At 39.0% G+C, this 19,393-nt stretch overlaps 1 protein-coding gene across 9 annotated transcripts in view; it reads right to left on the reverse strand.

The window, feature by feature from the left end:
- The window catches only part of GPATCH2 (G-patch domain containing 2), a 196,145-nt gene that overhangs the window by 83,808 nt on the left and 92,944 nt on the right, over positions 1-19,393 (reverse strand). The window lies entirely within an intron of this gene.

Genomic DNA, 19,393 nt, shown 5'->3' on the forward strand with positions numbered 1-19,393 from the left:
TAAGACTATTTTAAAAGTACCTTTAGAGTAAAACAAACGTCTTTCTTATAAACTAGACCACTGACTTTTTTATTTTCAAATACTGTCCAACTGGAGACACTTTTAATCTTATGTAAAAAAAGAGATTTACTTAATTAGATCAGTGCTGAGCAGATGATATTTCAGAGTACCGCCATATTTGTAGTTAATCCTTAAATATAAATAATACGCATGACAATGGCAAACCAAAGCTAAACCTAGTCCGATAGGACAGAGCAGAACTGCCCCATAGAATTTCCAAGGAGCACCTGCAGATTCAAACTGCCGACCCTTTGGTTAGCAGCCATAGCACTTAACCACTACGCCACCAAGGTTTCCATGTATGACGATGCACACACTTAAATGCACATAAAAACTTAAACCACGGAAGTCATGAATACTTCTTTTTATAGTTTCCCCCCAAAGTTAGGGATTATCTGTGTTCTTATGTAGAACAAAATGTAATTTCATAGAACAGTATTTTACTCCTTTATTTCTAAACCAGAAAGTCCAATGAAGTTCAAAGACTTTGATGATTTAAGCTACTTTTCCATCTTACAACAGAGCGTTCTCAAAGGGCCTACAAACACAGCACACAATTGGTGAATGAATCCACCAGCACAATAGACAAAGCAAGAACTCAGCGCAAAGGGCTCTAAGTTAAAATCTGTCATAACCAAAAAGTCCTTCTGTAATTACAGAAGTGCTATGTAAAGTACACAGTCAAAAAAGGCAGGACGAGGTAGTAAAATGCCTCTAAGGCATTTTCAAAAATCCGTTCCTTCCTGTGTCCCTTGGGTAACAAGGATGCAAGAAGCCTTTACCGTGAAACCCCGAGAAGTACAAATCCCGCGACTCTGCCCAGATGATGGCATTACAAACCCCGTGGCCGAGCACCACAGGTGAACACGGGGCTCAACTCTAGGACTGCATTCTGCATTCGGGGCCAGACGAGGTTTTCATGCTATTCCAGTGGTATCCCTGGAAGTCAGTAATCCATTTTCTACACTGTGGCTATGACAACAGCCGACTGTGCTTATGTCACGCTTTGTTAGAGCGTCGTGATCACATTATCTCATGGTGGACCTGACACTTTTATTCAGTTTACAGTATGTTCTATGTACAGGCAACTTATTTCCTTTGCCAGGGCTGCTGACAACCTTTTCCACACTATATTAATCTTGTTTACTGACTTTATCTTGGTACAAATATCAGAAAACTGAACTTTTTATCTCAGAGAAAAAATAAACAATGCGTTGACAGAGGCAGAAGCTATTTTCAGGACTAAAATTGCTTGTTTACCTGAAGCTATACTTATGGAAAAAGGTTTAGGTCTTGCTCTGGCTTGAGATACATAATCTGAAATTTAATAAACGAAGAAATTTTACATACACCCATGTGATAAATTGCCTGATGAAAACAATGCAACTGAATATAATCAAATGGCATTTAAAACTAATTTATACCACAATACAAATGTAAGCTTTCAATCTAGTCATAAATAATCATAGAATGTATTTCTCAGAAATCATATGTACATGTGTGTAATACATACATACATACATATCGATTCAACTGCTGCAAATAACCCACAAAAGGTCTACAGTATCAAATATGCTGTTGTTAGGTGCCATCAGGTCGATATTGACTCGTAATGACCCTACAGGACAGAGGAGAACTGCCCCATAGTGTTTCCAAGGAGTGGCTGGTGGATTTGAACTGCTGACCTTTTGGTTCAGCAGCCAAGCTCTTAACCACCGCACCAACAGGGCTCCATATCAAATATAGATACTGAAATTATTTTACACACACCCCTTTTTGGAAAAAAAAGGTTTAATTTTCTTTATTGTTATTTCACATAAATTTCTGTTTTACTTTTAAAGATTTGCAAATAGGCATCTTTTTTTTTTTTTTAAATGAAATAAAGCAACACTGAGATCCATGTGTGATGATTTTCTCAAGATCAATGTCTGCTCAAGGAGTAAAATGTTCTTTCTCATGATGAGAACCTTTTGCTATTTTAGTGAGCAGACATCCTTGACTAAAATCTGACGACAGTATCTTTAACGCAGAATTCGGCTTGTGGAAAGCACTGTCACGCTGAGGCTCCAGGGCGTTTAAAGCTTTAAAACATGTGTTTAATATGACTGGTTGTTAGTAGAATACTTCAGAGTATTATAAAACTTCAAAAAAAAACCTTAAAGAATTATTTCTAAGCATTTGTAACTATTTCATCATTAATTCAGGGTCAGACAATAATCTTTATAAAAATAGAATGAAGCCATTTTAAATGTATTAATTGCCAGTAAACAATTTCCTTTCCCAAAACATTTCCCTTCTGATAATTCCAGAAACATCTTAGAAAGAAATCACAAATAAAAAAAGTCACCTTAAGTATCCGATAAAATATTCATATAGAACAGTCCATTAGAAAGGAAGAAATTGAATTTTATTGCACAAGACTATGTAGGGAACAGGTATTCTGATCTTCATGAAAACAGTATCTCCACAACCCAATCCTTGTTATCTGTTAAACCTCTGGAGATAAACATTAATGTAATTAACTAATATTTAGTGATGATAACCTTAGACAACAACATCATGTGGCCTGAATTTCTATGATCTGTTAAATATTACTGAATCCATAGTGACTACAATCCTAAACAAAGTAGGTGTATGTCTTGTCATGACCTATGCTTATTATGTATGTTGTTAAATTTTTAAATAACGTCAAACCTAGAAATGAATGGATGGTCTCGAGATAACTTTTACGTCACTGACTTCTGGACTTTTTAGATTGTCAAAGAAACTATCACGCTACAAGGCCACATGGGTCTCTGTTTTTGTTGTTTTCTGTTAACAATCAAGTCATCAACCTCAGAAAACAGGAACGGTAGAAACAGATGAAAATTTAACAGTTGCACAAGTACCGCTGTCAGTATTTATAAGGTCAGCAAGTCTTAGTGTACAGAAAATGCAGCTCAATAATGTATTTATTGTCTCAGTTAGTAAACCCATTAAGAGCAATTTCTTAGTCTTTTTATCACTAATTTATGAACACTGATTTTATGACTTCCCTCAAAAGATGAACAGAAGAGTTGGTTTTACATCTCATTTTCATTTTGTCATTATCAAACCCACTCATTCCACCCTATTCTTCTGCAACCTGAGATTTGAACAAATCATCTCCAAAACCAGGAAAACTTATCGGAGACACAATGGACTTGTAGGATTAATAAAGAGGTTGCCCACTCTGGATGACATCCTACTTAAAATCTCAATGATTAAGAGTCCTGTAAATTAATAAAGTCGTATGTGCCCACACAAGTGTAAGAAACCATCGTGCTTTCCGCCTTCCTTCCAGTATAACCCTTGTCTTCAACTTTGCTCCGGTGTTCAGCTGTACTGTGTTTGCCTTCCACTGCTATTCTGCTTCAGTGCCCACACTGACAAACACTCCTGGGGGCAGGCTGCCATTCAAAAGAAGGCCTTTCAATTTTGTGAGGACTCGTCAGTCAAATCCGCCTGGCCTCCAGGCTGCAGGGAGACACTGCCCGAGTCTCCCTGCCAGTTTGTCAAGACCTAGATGTTTCCTGCTTCTCACAGGACAATTATTAATTTGACTCTGCTTTTTTGAAGAGAGAAACAAGCCTTTAAAGTTAAGCAGCCTCTGTATGAAGGTCCCCTGGTATGTTCAACAAATCTGTCAGTCAAATATATGTAAGTGACAGATATTACGGAAAACAACTTAGCAATAACAAGCTTAAAAATATGACTTTAAACCACGGGGGCAGGTAGTAAGGGGAGGAGGGCAAAGACATGGAAGGACGCCTATTTTAGTTGTACTTCTATAAATTTATCTTCATTTATTAAAAAAAAAAAAAAAAAACTAAGAAAATGATGTTTTAGGGTTATTAAATTTTATTAATTTTGTCATTAAAATGAATGTGTTGTTTATCTTTTACCACTATACAGAAGAATAAAGAAAAATGCTCCAAAAAAGCATTTCAATTAAGGGCACCTGTGTTTTATACTGGTGTTCCAAAAAGTTCTGTGACAGGAGAGTTGAGGGAATAAATAAAATATTTCATTGTGTCATCCATACTCACATGTATTATTATAGAGTGGTCACAATTCACAAAAGGCACAAGCTATTTGGGGATAGGAAAATATATTCAAGAATATAAGATTACGATTACTTTAAAAGCAATACACAAAAAAGTAAAAATGACTTCAGAATTACTTTTTAAGCAAATACAAAAAGTGATGATTCAAGTAATATGAGTTGGATATTATTTATAAGGTTAAAGGAAAACAGAGTAGTTATATGATTTAAGAGGAATGGGGGAAAAAATCACCACTAAGGGAGTTGTAAGTGATTTATTTCTCCTGCTTCAATCCACCCTACCAACTTTGCAAATTCAACTTTCTAAATCACTGCTTTTCATATGTCAGCTTTCTCATCCCAAGGCCATTCACGGCTCTACACTGAAGGTAAAATTAAAACTACTTAGATTTGCATGCAAGACCCTCCCCCCTAAAAACCGAAGACTCAAGGAAGCAGTAGGTCCAAAGTACTAAGCGCCAGCGTGAACCACAGCCTCCTCTAACCTGACACCAGAACTAGATGGTGTCCAGCTACTACCACTCTGACCAGGATCACAGTAGAGGGTTCTGGTTGAAATGGGTATAAAATGTAGAAGCAAACTCAAATTCATAAAAAAGACCAGGTATGCTGGTCTGATAAGAGACTGGAGGAACTGCCAAGACTACTGACCTAGGACAGTCTTCTAACATGGAACTGAAGGCCCACCCCCGGAGGCCACCATCGAGCCAGATAATGGACTGGCCTACAAAATAAACAATAATGTCTGTGAAGAGTGTGCTCCTTAGAACAATCAACTATATAGGACCAAAAGGGCAGCATTTGCCCAAAAGCAAAGATGACAAGGCAGGGAAACTGGACGATGGAAATGGGAGCCCAGGGTGGAAATGGGGAGAGTGCTGACACTTTGAGGGATTGCAACTAACGTCACAGGACAATTTGTGTATGAATTACCGAATGGAAAACTAATTTGCTGTGTAAACACTCACCTAAAGTACAATAAAATGTTGAAAAAAAAAAAAAGACCCTGCCTAATCTGATTCTTACCTGTTTTCTCATGTGATCTATCTCTCCAACTCCTTATGCAGTCTCCGTTGTTCCTTGTTCTAAATCCAATACCCAATACTGTTCTACCTAATACAATTCAACAAATATTTACTGATGAACTGTTACGCATGGGGTAGCCATGAGTCAGAATTAACTGGACAGCAGCTAAGAACAACTATGTATATAAAAGTCTCTGGGTGGTACAAACAGTTCGCACAGTTCGCACTTGACTACTAACCTAAAGGTTGGCAGTTTGAACCCACCTGGTGGCACTGCAGAAGAAAACCCTGGTGATCTGCTTCCATAAAGATCACAGGCAAGAAAACCCCCAGGAGGGTAGTTCTCTGTAACACATGGGGTCGCCATGAGTCAGAATCGACTCAATGGCAACAGGCTTGGTTTTATGGTAGTATGTATATAAAACTATGCTTAAGCTTATTACATAATAAATGGCACCTGGTTCCCATTCAATGGATGATTTCAGTTATACTGAACTAATTATTTTGATGTCTTGACAAAGTCTTGAATTAAGGAATCCCTCTTATTCTAAGTTTGCTTGTTTGTTTTAAAAGTAAGAATAACATCAGTAAATAATTCATGTGATAATATTTTACCTTTATTTGTATGGATTTCTGTAAAATAAAACTTGAATTTATACAGTGGACCAGGACAAAACCTCTTCACTGGTGACAAGAAACTAAAAAACAGCAGCAGTACCTGCAGAAGGCCTGGCGTGTGCCTGGTAGGATGCGGATCCTGGGCGAGCCTCTCACATCCGCCCCACCCGGGGGTTCAGGCCTGAAAAAAGTTCTCCTAGAAGAAATGTTCCAGAAGAAGGGGGTCCATTTCCAAGGACAATTAATTACCTGAGATTTCAAAACCGGTTTACAAAATTTACACAACATAAGTTAGTTTCCCAACTAAGAAAACGCCTCTGAGTTTGGAATTTTGTAAAACTCAATAATGTTACAGACATTCTCATCATTCCTATCTTTAAATACATCCATCAGTATTCACAATCTTGCTCTTACCAGCAGAGCTCACACTTGTAAGGCACTTAGGAGAAAACCTCTTATTAGGAGGCATGTGGCATCTACTACTCACAGCCGTCATGTTATCTAAATATATGGGCTGCTTTGGGCAAGTTCAATTCTGGAACACAAATAGACTATAGTGGGTTTAAAAAAAAAAAAAGCAAAAAACAAAAATCCTCTGCCATGGAGTTGATTTCAACTCATAGCGACCCTATGGGACAGAGTCAAACTGCCCCATATGGTTTCCAAATAGCAGCTGGAGGATTAGAACTGCTGACCTCTTGGTTTGCAGTGAAAGGCTTAACCACTGTGCCACCAGGGCTCCACTGTGGTTATAAACTGTGGGCCAATCTGAAGACTTTTACCACTTAGTCAAGGTTAAGAGTTCCACACTGGTACACAGCACGTTTATTATGCAATTTCCATTCTTCTTGGAAGAAGTAAGCATGAACAAACCAACAGAGGAAGTGTGATAATAACCAACCACGATACATCAAGAATTAATATAACTGTAGAAGTGTTATCGTAGTTAGTGATAATGACACCCCGCTTCTTTACAGCTCCTGCCATTGCTGTAGAGTGTTTCACAAACAAGGTGGCTACAGTGAATAGATACCATTACTCTCAATTAATAGAGGAAGGCACGGATACTCACGGAGGCTAGGGGACACGCCCCAGGTTCCAGACTGAATGGAGCTAGATTTAAACCTTAAGTTGTTCTATTCATGCCCTAGTACTTTTTCCTTTTCAGGGGAATACACAAAAGAACATACAATACTAAAGCAAGTGTCTTCTGGATCTGGGAATTCACCACAGGGGATGCAGGTCTGAACCTGCAGTACACTCTTGGGAAGTCTTCTGCCTGGAATTACACATTCAGGGACACCCTGGTTACCTGTAGCTTCAAGGTAGCCCCTGGGGCTATTTTAAGTACAAGAGGGCATGGCAGCGCCACACAGAGTTGCCAGTGTGTTACAAACAGACTCTGAGAATAACAACTGGATTCACTACTGATCATTACAGCCAAAGTAGTATAAAACGTAAACACTGCGCTATAGGGAGGACAGTGGCGGTAAACAAAGTATGATGAGAAGATGCAATGGAACTTGGAGAAAATTAGACAACTTGGACTATTTTTTCCTTCAAAAGCAGACATCAATCTAAATGTGAGATTACACCTTAAAGCCAGAAAGGTTTTTATAAAGAATCAAGAAATCACAGGAAGTAAACCACAGAGAAGCAAGAGGTTTCCCTTTCATTCGAGGACTGGCCTTCCCGGCAGGAACCGGTACGTGCGCCACGCGGACGGTGCAACCTCCCAGCTGCCGGCACCACAGCCGCAGCGAGTGAAGGCACAGACACCCAGCCGTTGTCAAGTCATCGTACCGCATTTTTAAGTCATAATAGCGCATTTATTTCTCTAAAAGAACTGTCAAAATGCAAATTATATGAAAATATAGAAACGTATATACACATTCATCTATATATATATAAAAAACGTTAGTAATTGATTCTAATCTAAAACTAAACAATGCAATTGTTTTAAATCTTCACTTTAAACAGTTTTTTCCTAAATTAAGTCAGCATTAATAATTAGGAACTCAGAGCTACTGGTCCATTAGAAAAATAATACATCTAATTATTAAGTGCATAAATTCTCATTTCTGGTATAAACTACTAATGAGTGATCCAAATGCTTTAATAGAAAAAAATAAATCACTACAAAATTAAAAAACAAGTACAGCAACAACTTTTTTCATACTGTTCCATAGTAATCTTTTTTTTTTTGGTTAGAAAGTAATAATTAATCAGCTCGGAAGGATGCCCAGCAGTGCCAGTAAGGACTTTCGCTTTGACGTCCAGTTCTAGCAGCAAGCTGTGAGTGGCCTCTGCTGGCTGACCAAAGGCTTCCTAACTCGCTCACTCACCATGATTTACAGCACTGCGGGCCTCAGGAAAACAAGGGTATGTCAACACACGTTTACGTAAAGTCCGTTGTGCAGACCTGTCTCATTTAAAGACTAAATGCCAAAGGAGCAAACAAAATGTACACAAAGATGGTATAAAAACGTTTATAATTTTATTCTACAGCTTACACTGTGAATCTACACATCTTCTAAAATTCCAATTCATATGGCGTGATAGTAAAAACGTCAATTTTCTTACCCAATTTGCACCAAAGCAATTCTCATCTACATTTGAAAATGAATATTTTCTTACACGCACACACACACACACACACACCCCTTTTTCCCTCAAAATAAATGTATATTTAGGTTTGGCAAACTGACTTTGCAGAAAAATACAAAGACCTAATTAAAACATTTTAAAAGAATTAGTGATTTAAAAAAAAACTAATAAATGGTGCAATGGTGTATGAAAATAGTATCTGGCAAATAGAGTAAAGCAAAGCAATTTTAAAGATATCTGTATTACTGCATCTATGTTTGGGCAGAAGTAATTTTACATTCCAGACTTAAAATAGCAATTAAAAAGGTAAAAAAGCCTATATCAGGTAATGTTAATTCCAGAATCATAACAGAGAAGCAAAAAGTTTCAATTTTTGCTCAGCAGCTTTCTATCAATGCTTAGTGGAACCTGTGAATTTTATATTCATCTATTTATAAAAACAACGATGTATTTGCTCACTTCATACTCTACCCAATCTATCCACCTGAAACATATTCGATTAAAAAATTATTATTGGGTATGCCTAATGATGTCGAAAGGAGACTATTTTATAAAGTTATTCTTTTCATCTGCACCATTATTTCAGTATATTTCAGCCCTCATGTCAGAATTCAGTCCCATTATCCTGCCTGCTCACAACTGTCCACAGGGTTCTCTAGCTGACACATAGATAACCCTCCATCTCACTGGGTACCGTTGGGATATGACACAGCGACCCCCAGTAAGCCCTTATTATTAGCCTGAAATACACACAGCACATAAATGTAGCTCCTGCCAAGGAACTTGTTTATAAAGAATGCTTTTATCTATCTGGACATTCAAAACACTTTTAAAGGAACGTTTGAGACCATGTTAAGAAATTTCAGACAATGAATAAAAATTCTAATAGGTGGTGTAATGTTTTCCCACCTTTCCCTGCAATTATACAAAAGTTTTTTTTATGTCACATGTATAAAATAGAAGCCAGAAAATGTTTCCTCCGTGATGTTTCCCTTATACAGAGTCTACCCAATAAAGGACAGAACTTAAAAAATAAACAAATAGTTTTCACTCCAAAGGAGGATTCTAATATGCTGAAAAGCTTGATCCACGTGAAATTAATTCTTCCTCTTCTTCTTTTATATTTTTGGTGGCAGAAGAGGTTGGGGAATTACAGGGCAGTAAAGACAACGATGACATTCAGCAAACATGCTTCGGCATATAATAAATTGTTAAGGTAGCTTTTGTGGCAAAAATTCTACCCTGTACCTGAAAAAATCTTTACTTTGAGAACATAAGCAGACTCTGAGAACTTTTAAGCGCTCAGTTACAAACTACTTAAATTATTTGGATACCTGAAGTCACATGATCAACATTTCATTTTCCGTCTACATTAACCATATTTTTTGTTTATTAACCATTTGATAATGTATCACATGTTCAGTTGTGCACATACCTATTTAAGCTGCAGTGATTTCCATTGTTTTTCAGATTGTTTTTATAACTAGTCAATTCCTTCCCACTTTAAGCTGACAGTGATGTTGTATGAAATGTTAATTTATATCAAGGGAAAAAGAATTATAGCTGGTTTTGATATTCAAAAAATTGTCTCTAAGGACTTCAAGAATACACTGGTAGTAATTTATAAGGAAAAATGCTGATAGTCTCCACATTTCTAAATTGACATCTTAATGGGATTTAGATTTAACAAATAAAATACCGAAAATACTACCGTCTACAAGCCTCACTCCCGGAACACATGAGCAGGCAACCACTCGACCTTCTGTAACGGAGTTCACGACCCGATTATTACACTGTTAATTGAACTAAAAATTTCCTTAATAATAATAAATAAATAAATAAAGGTATGCAACTATGACTTGAGAGGGGAGGTAAAAAGGTCACAAGTACAAACGTGCGGAGTATTTTTAAGATATAAGCAAACAAATTAGGGAGTTAATTAAAAAGAAATCAAATATAGAAAACAGGTAACAGTGAAAATATAATCTTAGTAATTTACATACAATCTTTCCTCAATGAATGGCAACATACATCCCAAATAATAACTTACAATTTTCAATATCCTTTGGCCAATACCTAATTTAAGTAAATAATCAGATAGCCAGATGCTCACATTTTGGGATAAGTACTTATTAGTTGAATTCATTTAAAATTGATAGAAATAAACATCTAGGTAAACTCCAGCCGCCTAACAGAATCACTCAAGCAGTGGGAGGTGGTCATAAGATGTAAGTTCTACACGCAGTGGCCCTTCTAGGGAATTTCTCTAAAAGGGGTTTAACTCAGCTAATGTCTGCCTTGTGACCTCTCTGTACTTCATGCTGCCTGGGATGTGAGAATAGTAAGGATTCCACCCTAGCACCATTTATCTAGCAGTCCTCGTGGCACAACAAGGAAGCGATCAGTTCCTAAATGAAACATTGGCGGTTCAAAACCACCAGAGGCTCTGAGAGAGAAAGACCTAGATATCTGCTCCTGTAAAGATTACAGCCAAGAAAACACTATTGGGCAGTTCGACTCTGTCACATCACTATGAACTGGAATCAACTCCACAGTACCTACCAACAAACGGTTCGTCTGGGTCTTCAAGCCACTAAATGCCTTCTCATTACATGAGGTTGAAAAAGCAAAATGAAATCCTATTTGTTTAATTCACCATTACTTGGATATTTTCTTACATACACCAAACTCAATCTTGAATAAATGTTCTAGAAAGACAAGAAAATTAAGAAGTTACACATCCATTAAATTCTGCCTTGATTCTTAAAACTCAGCATAGCCTTTAGTGGACTAGGAGTCCACCAAAGAGTGGAGACACTGAACATTTACTTCCTATGCCCAGTACTCCGCTAGGTCTGTAGAAGATTCCAAAGAAATGCATAATATAAACTCTGCTATCTAACTATGCTGCAAACGTAAAATACATGAAAGCAATGAAGACAAACCAGGTGCTGAAATGTGTGCACCCAGTCACAACGGCAGCAGGAGTTCAAGAAAGGAGAGCCATTAAAGTCCAAATAAGCAAATGTGCTTTTTCGGAGATGAAACTTAAGCTGAGCATTAGAGACAGGTAGGATTTAGGCTGATGGAAGGAGGGAAAACATATGCTAAACAAAGGTAAAAAGGTATGAACCAAGGCAGGATGTATATCGCAAAGGAGATGAGTCTGACTAGAATAGAAGCCAACCTTGGAGAGAAGCAGATAGGAGAACTGAAAGACTAAGCATTGTTACCAAGAGGCTGAGCTGCCCAAAGAAAAGTTTATACTGAGATTCTGTGATTGGCAAGTTTGTTCCCTTTCCTTGACTCCAGTTTCCCTTCATTCATCCCTCCCTCATGCCCACCACATCTGATACTAATAAGTGGAAGCCCATGAAAAATATCAAATAAAGACTACAGCCTTCAGTATGGATTGCACCTCAACATAAAGAAAACAAAAATCCTCACAACTAGACCAATAAGCAACATCATGATAAATGGAGAAAAGATGGAAGTTGTTAAGGATTTCATTTCATTTGGCTCCACAATCAACACCCATGAAAGCAGCAGTCAAGAAATCAAAACATGCATTGCAGTGGGCAAATGTGCTGCAAGAGACCTCTTTAAAGTGTTGAAAAGCAAAGATGTCACCTTGAGGACTAATGTGTGCCTGGCCCAAGTCAAGGTATTTTCTATCACCTCACAGGCATGGGAAAGCTGGACAACGAATAAGGAAGACTGAAGAAGAATTGATGCCTTTGAATTAAGGTGCTGGACTGCTAGAAGAATGAGCATCTGTCTTTGAAGAAGCAGAGCCAGGATGTTCCTTAGAAGCAAGGATGGTGAGACTACATCTCACATATTGTGGACATGTTATCAGGAGGGATCAGTCCCTGTAGAAGGAGATCATGCTTGGTAAAGTAGGGGGTCAGCGAAAAAGAGAAAGACCCTCACGAGATGGACTGATACAGTGGCTGCAACAATGGGCTCAAGCATAACAGTGATTGTGAGGATGGTGCAGGACTGGGCAGTGTTTCGTTCTGTATGAGTTGGAACTGACTCAACAGCACCTAACAACATGAAAATATCAAATGTAGTAAATAAAGAAAATACGTTTTCTTTTATCCAAGCATTAAATCTTTGCCCTACTATACTACAGGGTCACTATGAGTTGGAAGTGACTCCATGGCAACAGCTTTATACTTAAAAGCTGACATCAATCCTTTAAAATATACCCATGAATAGAAGAATTAGCCTTACGACTGGAACAGATGAAAATCATTCCATGTGATCCCACAAATAGATCTACAGTAAAGCACTAAATACTAGGTTAAGCTTTTCTACTGTTTCACAGCAAAAGTCCACACAATGCATATCATATCTTTCAATCTGAAGGTTACAAAATCAACGGTGATAACTTCTGTGATAAGTTTAGAAAACAAAGCCATACTGAGTAATTTTTCCAAGGGGTAACTCAGAAAGCAAAGCACTATACTCCCTTACATTTTCTAACTGGGAGTGCCATTCAGTACAGTGATTACAATGGAATATACCATCCACCAGCGTTGAACAAAATGAACTGGAGTGTTTGGATTTCACCAGTTTTCCCCTCTGTGTAATGCGAGTTTTAAGAGCAGAATAGTGCAGTGATAAAGTGGGGGCTATGAAGCCAGACTACCTGAGTCCAAATCCTAACCCCCTACTCTTCAGCTCTGTCACGATGCCTCGATTTCCTCAGAGATAAGACAGGGCTGTTCACATGACAACTCTGAGATTTAAGTAAGATAATCTGTACAGCACAGATTAGCTGTCATTATTTCTGCCATGTGACTAACTGTCTAATACAAGACGCAATCTCAGTAATCAGACGGCACAACTGATACTGCAGCCACAGCCACAGGCAGGAATGTGGGGCTTTTCTGGAGGGGGAAGTAAGGAGGGTGCGCAGATGTATGGCCTTCGAGAATGTTTATTTCTGGGGTCATCACCATTCCTTTTAGTGAATTACTTGAAACAGACTTGGTTAGGCTTGAAGAAAGTCAAATTAATAGCTGTCTCCCATGAACGTATGAGAAATACAGATACATATTTACTATACAAGTCACACTGAATGGTAAAGAACAGTAATCTAAATCACAAAACCTAAGTCAATATTTTCCACAAAGATGTTATTAGTGTCCATGTGGGCTGATGATTCTGATGCTTTTCAATTAGTTAGTGTGAAGGTCGTGTGTTTAAATAAGAGTTAAGTATCTTATCTCTCAGAATGGTCTCTGAGCTGAATGTTTTACACCAGATTTGCTTTTCATGGCCAATTTTAAGGGCCTGAGGAAACTTGAACTGGCAGACCAGTTGTATACCTGCTCTTGAAATAGTAAAGAGGATGCCCCTTCTCCCATGGCCAAATTCAAACGCGCGCACACACACACACAATCATACATTCACACACACAGACACACACACTCACACACAGTCCATCGCTTTATCTGATTTTAAACAAAACAACAATGAAACACCTTGAAGGCTTCTCTAGCCATGCAAAACAAAAGAAGTTTCTCTCTCCACTTAATTCCAACAGTTCTCCATATCTTATATGACTTAACAGGTTGCCTTGTGTTAGAATGACGTACATGTTTGTCTTCTCTACAAGGATACACGTTCCTCAAAAGCAGAGGCTACGTCTAACTTACTGTGGCGTCACCTACGGGTCTTAGCACATTTGCCTGCACTGAAATGTGCTGAATTAGTCAAAAGCACAAATATTGTTCACGCAAGTTGGTCAGCATTTTATTACAGCTTCAGAATACCTCAGTCTATATGCCAAATAATTTACATACAGGGTAAAGAACGCAGTCTATCAAAAGTCTGCATATCTTCTTTAGAAGCCACACTGCCACACGTAAAACTAAAATCATTCTAACCCCAGTCTCATAAGATGAAATACAGTGTGAGCTGTAAGAGCCGGAACTTGATGTGTCTTCCTTGTTGTTCTAGGTCCCGTAGGTTTTCCACCTTTGACAGGGTGCAGTCTTAACCACTTCTCTGTCACTCTCTCTTAATGGGAAATATTTTCATTTTTCTTCTCTGACAGGTTTCTGCCTTACAGAGGTTCCAGTTTTCATAGGTTTTACTGTACTACAAAGAATAAAACTTAGTAGGAAGTGTGCAGAGAATAAACCGAGTGAATATAATTTTACTATGTGTTTCACATAAAGAGTAGCTCACAATTTATAAAGCCTAGAAAATGAAAGAGATGCTATTACTAGATTTAATGAATTCTTAAAATATGTTCATACAAGTTGGTCAAATGTAATTGAGAGAAGAGAGGAAAAAAAAAGAAATAAAATTGCAGAATTATCTTTGAGGGTTAGCACATTGTTGTAAAATTATTTGACAGGAAAAAAGTCTGTCATGTATTTAGCACATGCTCTGAGAATATGGCTGGATATCATATAGCCTTAAGATTCATTCTAGAAGGAAAAAATAAACAAAAAAAAAACCTCAAACCCTTTGCCGTCAAGTCAATTCCTACCCTACAGGATAGAATAGAACTGCCCCATAGGGTTCCCAAGGGGCGGCTGGTAGATTTGAAGTGCCGATCTTCTGGTTAGCAGCCGTAGCTCTGAACCACTGCACCACCAGGGCTCCATTCTATAAGGAGCTACCCATAAAGCGATGGTGGCATCTAGGCATCGACACAACAAAGAGACTGGTCTCTAATAGCTATCACCAAGCTTTTTTGAATTGTTCCATCATTACTGACGTGGGACCCCACAGACGTTAAAACACACCATGGAATCTGAAACAGCGAGGTCTTTTATCTCGGCCAGTCTGCAAAACACTGACACGATGTCACTACGGCGCAACTGTTGGACTGTGCATATTGAAAAAAAAAAAAAAAAGGAATATTGAGTAGCATACTCCGCTGGGCTGTGACCAACTAGTTGTTTTATTCTTTTAGTTTGTCTTCAGTGATTAACCCAGTATGTACTCTGTAAACAATGTCCATTATTACTGATTTCAACAAACTCTACTGAGCACCTCCTAGGTGGCAGACACTGTGAGAAACTACACATGCAGTATTTCTAAGGGTCACAACAACTCTGCCAGATTCTAATTACTATCTTAAATTTATAAACGAGGCTCAGGGAGATTAAAACGACCCAATGAAGACCACCTCCACTGCCTGTCTGTCAGTTTGTTGTACCGTGGTGGCTTGTGTGTGGCTCTGATGCTGGAAGCTATGCCACCGGTATTTTAAATACCAGCAGGGTCACCCAGAACTTCCAGCCTAAGACATCCTAGTAAGGCAGGCCTAGCAATCTATTTCTAAAAATTAGCCTATAAAAACCTCACAGATCACCACTGAGCACCGTCTGACTCGCGTGCTTTAGACACGTCATCGGGAGGGCTCAGTCGATGGAGGAAGACATCGTGTTTAGTGAAACACGGCTAGCAAGGATGAGGAAGACCCTTGGTGAGATGGACTGACACAACAGCGGTGACAAGGGACTCCAGCATACCAATGATCACAGGATGATGCAGGATCGACCAGCAGTCATTCTGCTGTGCTTAAGGTCACCATGAGTCTGAGTCGGCTTGACGGCAGCTACCAACAGAGCTAAGGCCACCTACCGAACAAGTAGCAAGGCCAGGATTTGAGTCCAGAAATGCCCAGTTCATTTTCTCAAAAAAAAAAAAAATCTCTCTTAAGCCCTTACTAAGTGTACTATGCAAGGAAGAGGAGAAGACAGACAAGACTGACAATGCCTCTGCATGTATGAGATTTACTTTTAGTCTTGGGAGACACAATGAACAACAATAACAAAAATCCAAACAGACAAGAACACCATAGATTGTGGCAAATGCTATGAAGGAAATAAACAGAAGGTGGTGGAGAAGTGGAACCCCAACTGAGCTGAGTCCTGAAGTGTGAGATGCAGCAGCCAAGGAAGGGCAGGAGTGGGAACACTCCTACCCATTGCTGTTGAGTGGATTCCGAATCACAGGGACCCTACATCAAAGGATGCAGCACATGTGAACGCTGCCACGCGGGGAACCACTGCCACGTTCAAGGAATGGCGGCAGAGCGATCAATGTGAGGCTGTATGAAGCGAGGTCAGAGAGCAGACATGAGGAGACCACGCAGGGTTCTAAAAAGTTGTGCTCTTTTTTTAATACCAGCAGTTCTCACAGTTGGTACTCTTAAAAATTACTGAGGATTCCAAACAGCTTCTGTTTAGGTGCCTTATTATCTAGAGATATTTACTGTATTGGTAATGTCAGTGATGACATCGGGACACCTCTGGAGACGGTGGGAAACACCACTGTACATTCTCAAAAAACAAGGTTGAAGAAGACAAATAAAATATTAGTTTATTTAGGAAAATACCTTTGTCCTTGTGGACAACCTCTAAGAGTCCACGCTCTGAGACCGTACTCTGAGATGCGCTGAGATGCGCTGCCATACAGCATGGTGGTCCAAGTGTGGCTCCCAGACCAGCAGTCTCAACATCCCCCGAAAATCTGTTAGAAATGCAAATTCTCATGCCTAATCCTGTATCTAGTCAATAAGAGCGTCCGGGGGTGGGGCCCAGCCAGCTGAGCTTCAGCAAGTCCTCCGGGTTATTCTGATGTACACTAAAGCTTACGGACCACTGCTTTCTGCCCTGCTGAAGGAAGCAGAAGAAAGTGAGAAGGCCTGAGGAAATACTCAAATATGCAAAAAACAGCTGCCACAAGCATAAATAAATGCCTGGGAAAATATAGAGGGGGGGGAAACAACCCCAAAATCCTGCAGCAAGAAGGAGAATCAATACAAGGGGGACTTCTCTAAAGAAAGGTTTCAGACTGAATGGAAATTTAAGAGGCAAAACTAGAAACACTGACGGATTCTGCAAGTATTTACGGCAGTAAATCCAAATGTCAGTCTTCATGGGCGCAGAACAGAAAAAGGGCTAAAGTACTGGTCTTAGGCACACAGATGCCTACAGATAACAGATGATAAAGGTGCTAACGAAGTTAGTATGTTTACGAAGAAAAAAGGCTAGCTTTTATTTCACCAACATCTCTGTTCTCACAAACAATGCTCTCTTTAGAGAGTGTAACTCCACAGGGCTTGTAAAGCCTTCTTCAGCAGTACAAAGGGACAAATAAATAAGTTTGGTGACACATACTATTTTAATTAATTCATTTCAAAACTCTACCTATGTGCCAAATAATACTTTGGTTTCTTTCATTATACCCTGCATAACTCCTCTAACATTAGGATGTACCTGTATCCATAATGACACGAGGGCATCCTCTGGGCTGCTAGCAACCTCTATATGTCCTAGTCACCGTACCTAATCACTGATTACATTGTATTTTAATTTCCTATTTACTTATCTAACCCTCTCAGTAGGCCATCAGCATCAAGAGACTAAAAACCATATCTTATTCCCATATAGTGCACAGTGTCCGGCATATGACAGATAGGAAATACAGCAATATTCACTTGGTTTAACAATTTATGTTTTATCTTAACATCAAGACTGAAGTCTCCACAAGAGGCACAGTTAGATACGTTAATTGCTTTAAATCACATATAACAGAATCCTAGGTACAAATGTTTTCAGTATGCTCTTGCTTACTGAATATACATATAGATATGTATCTCTTACAAAAGACAATGGAAATAAATATAATTAGTGTTCGAACTCAATGTGCTCTTTTAACTATGCATGGGAACATTTCAGTGAGTACAAAAGAAGATCTACCTAAAGGCTCTTACAGCTCTTACAATTAACTGCTCTTTCCCCACGGGGAAACAATAAGCATCTGAAGATGTAGGAGCAGCCACAAAAAAAAATATTTCAGCAAACATTATGCAATTCTCAAATCAGAAATCCTACACTGGGACTTAAAGTGACTATTAACTGGGTAAAGTACAAGCTTTGTAACTACAGACTGCCCATCTTCTTACAAGTGACAAAGTCCTTGATGTTCCAATGAACTTCAACCTATGAAACAAGACCACGTTTCACATTCAAAATCAAATTCACCTTTAAATTCCTTCTTCAGTCCTTTAAGCTATTTATAGCCTGTAGGGGGAAAATGAGGTACAGGATACCTAAAGATACTAAAGGCTCACAACCGGTACCCTTTGTAACCACCACCACTTGGGATAAAAAACAATGAATTGTCCTCTTAAATCGTGGGGCCAAAGTCTGGGCTCTTCTGGCTCCCTCCCAATTCTCCTCAGCGGATGACCACACGGTTGGTCAGGGTTCAAGATTTACTGTAACAGAAGCTGTAAAGGTACCAACTACATTCACCTCAGGGAATTACAGACGCCTGCTTAAGTTCTTTAATCAACTCAACGTTAAATAACTGGAGGTTAGTGTGAATTTTAAAGCCATGCTGTCCTGCTCAGATTCATGCTTTGCAACTTTCTACCTGTCCAAGTTATTTCTCTTCTCTTTACCTCTGTAGTGTCACTAGGAGTCAGAGCCGACTCGACAAACTTTCTACCTATCCAAGTCACTTCACTTCTCTTTACCTCTGTAGCGTCACTAGGAGTCAGAGTCGACTCGACAAACTTTCTACCTATCCAACTTATTTCTCTTCTCTTTACCTGTGTAGCGTCACTAGGAGTCAGAGCCGACTCGACAACTTTCTACCTATCCACGTTATTTCTCTTCTCTTTACCTGTGTAGCGTCACTAGGAGTCAGAGTCCACTGGACAGCAAGAGGTTTTTTTTTTATTTTGTTTTGTTTAGCTCCTTTGGAGCTCTCGTGGCGCAGTGGTTAAGGGCTTGGCTGCTAACCAAAACGTCAGCAGTTTGAATCCACCAGCTGTCCCTTGGAAACCTTATGGGGCGGTTCTACTCTGTCCTATGGGGCTGCTATGAGTTGGAATTGGCTCGATGGCAGCGAGTTTGGTTTTGGTTTACCTCTGTTGCCTTAACTGTAAAGGGGCAAAAATTATAATACCTACCTCATAGTGTCGCTACAAGAACTATAAGCTAATACATTTAAA

The sequence above is a fragment of the Elephas maximus genome, chromosome 24 (assembly GCF_024166365.1).
Source record: "Elephas maximus indicus isolate mEleMax1 chromosome 24, mEleMax1 primary haplotype, whole genome shotgun sequence".
NCBI lineage: Eukaryota > Metazoa > Chordata > Mammalia > Proboscidea > Elephantidae > Elephas > Elephas maximus.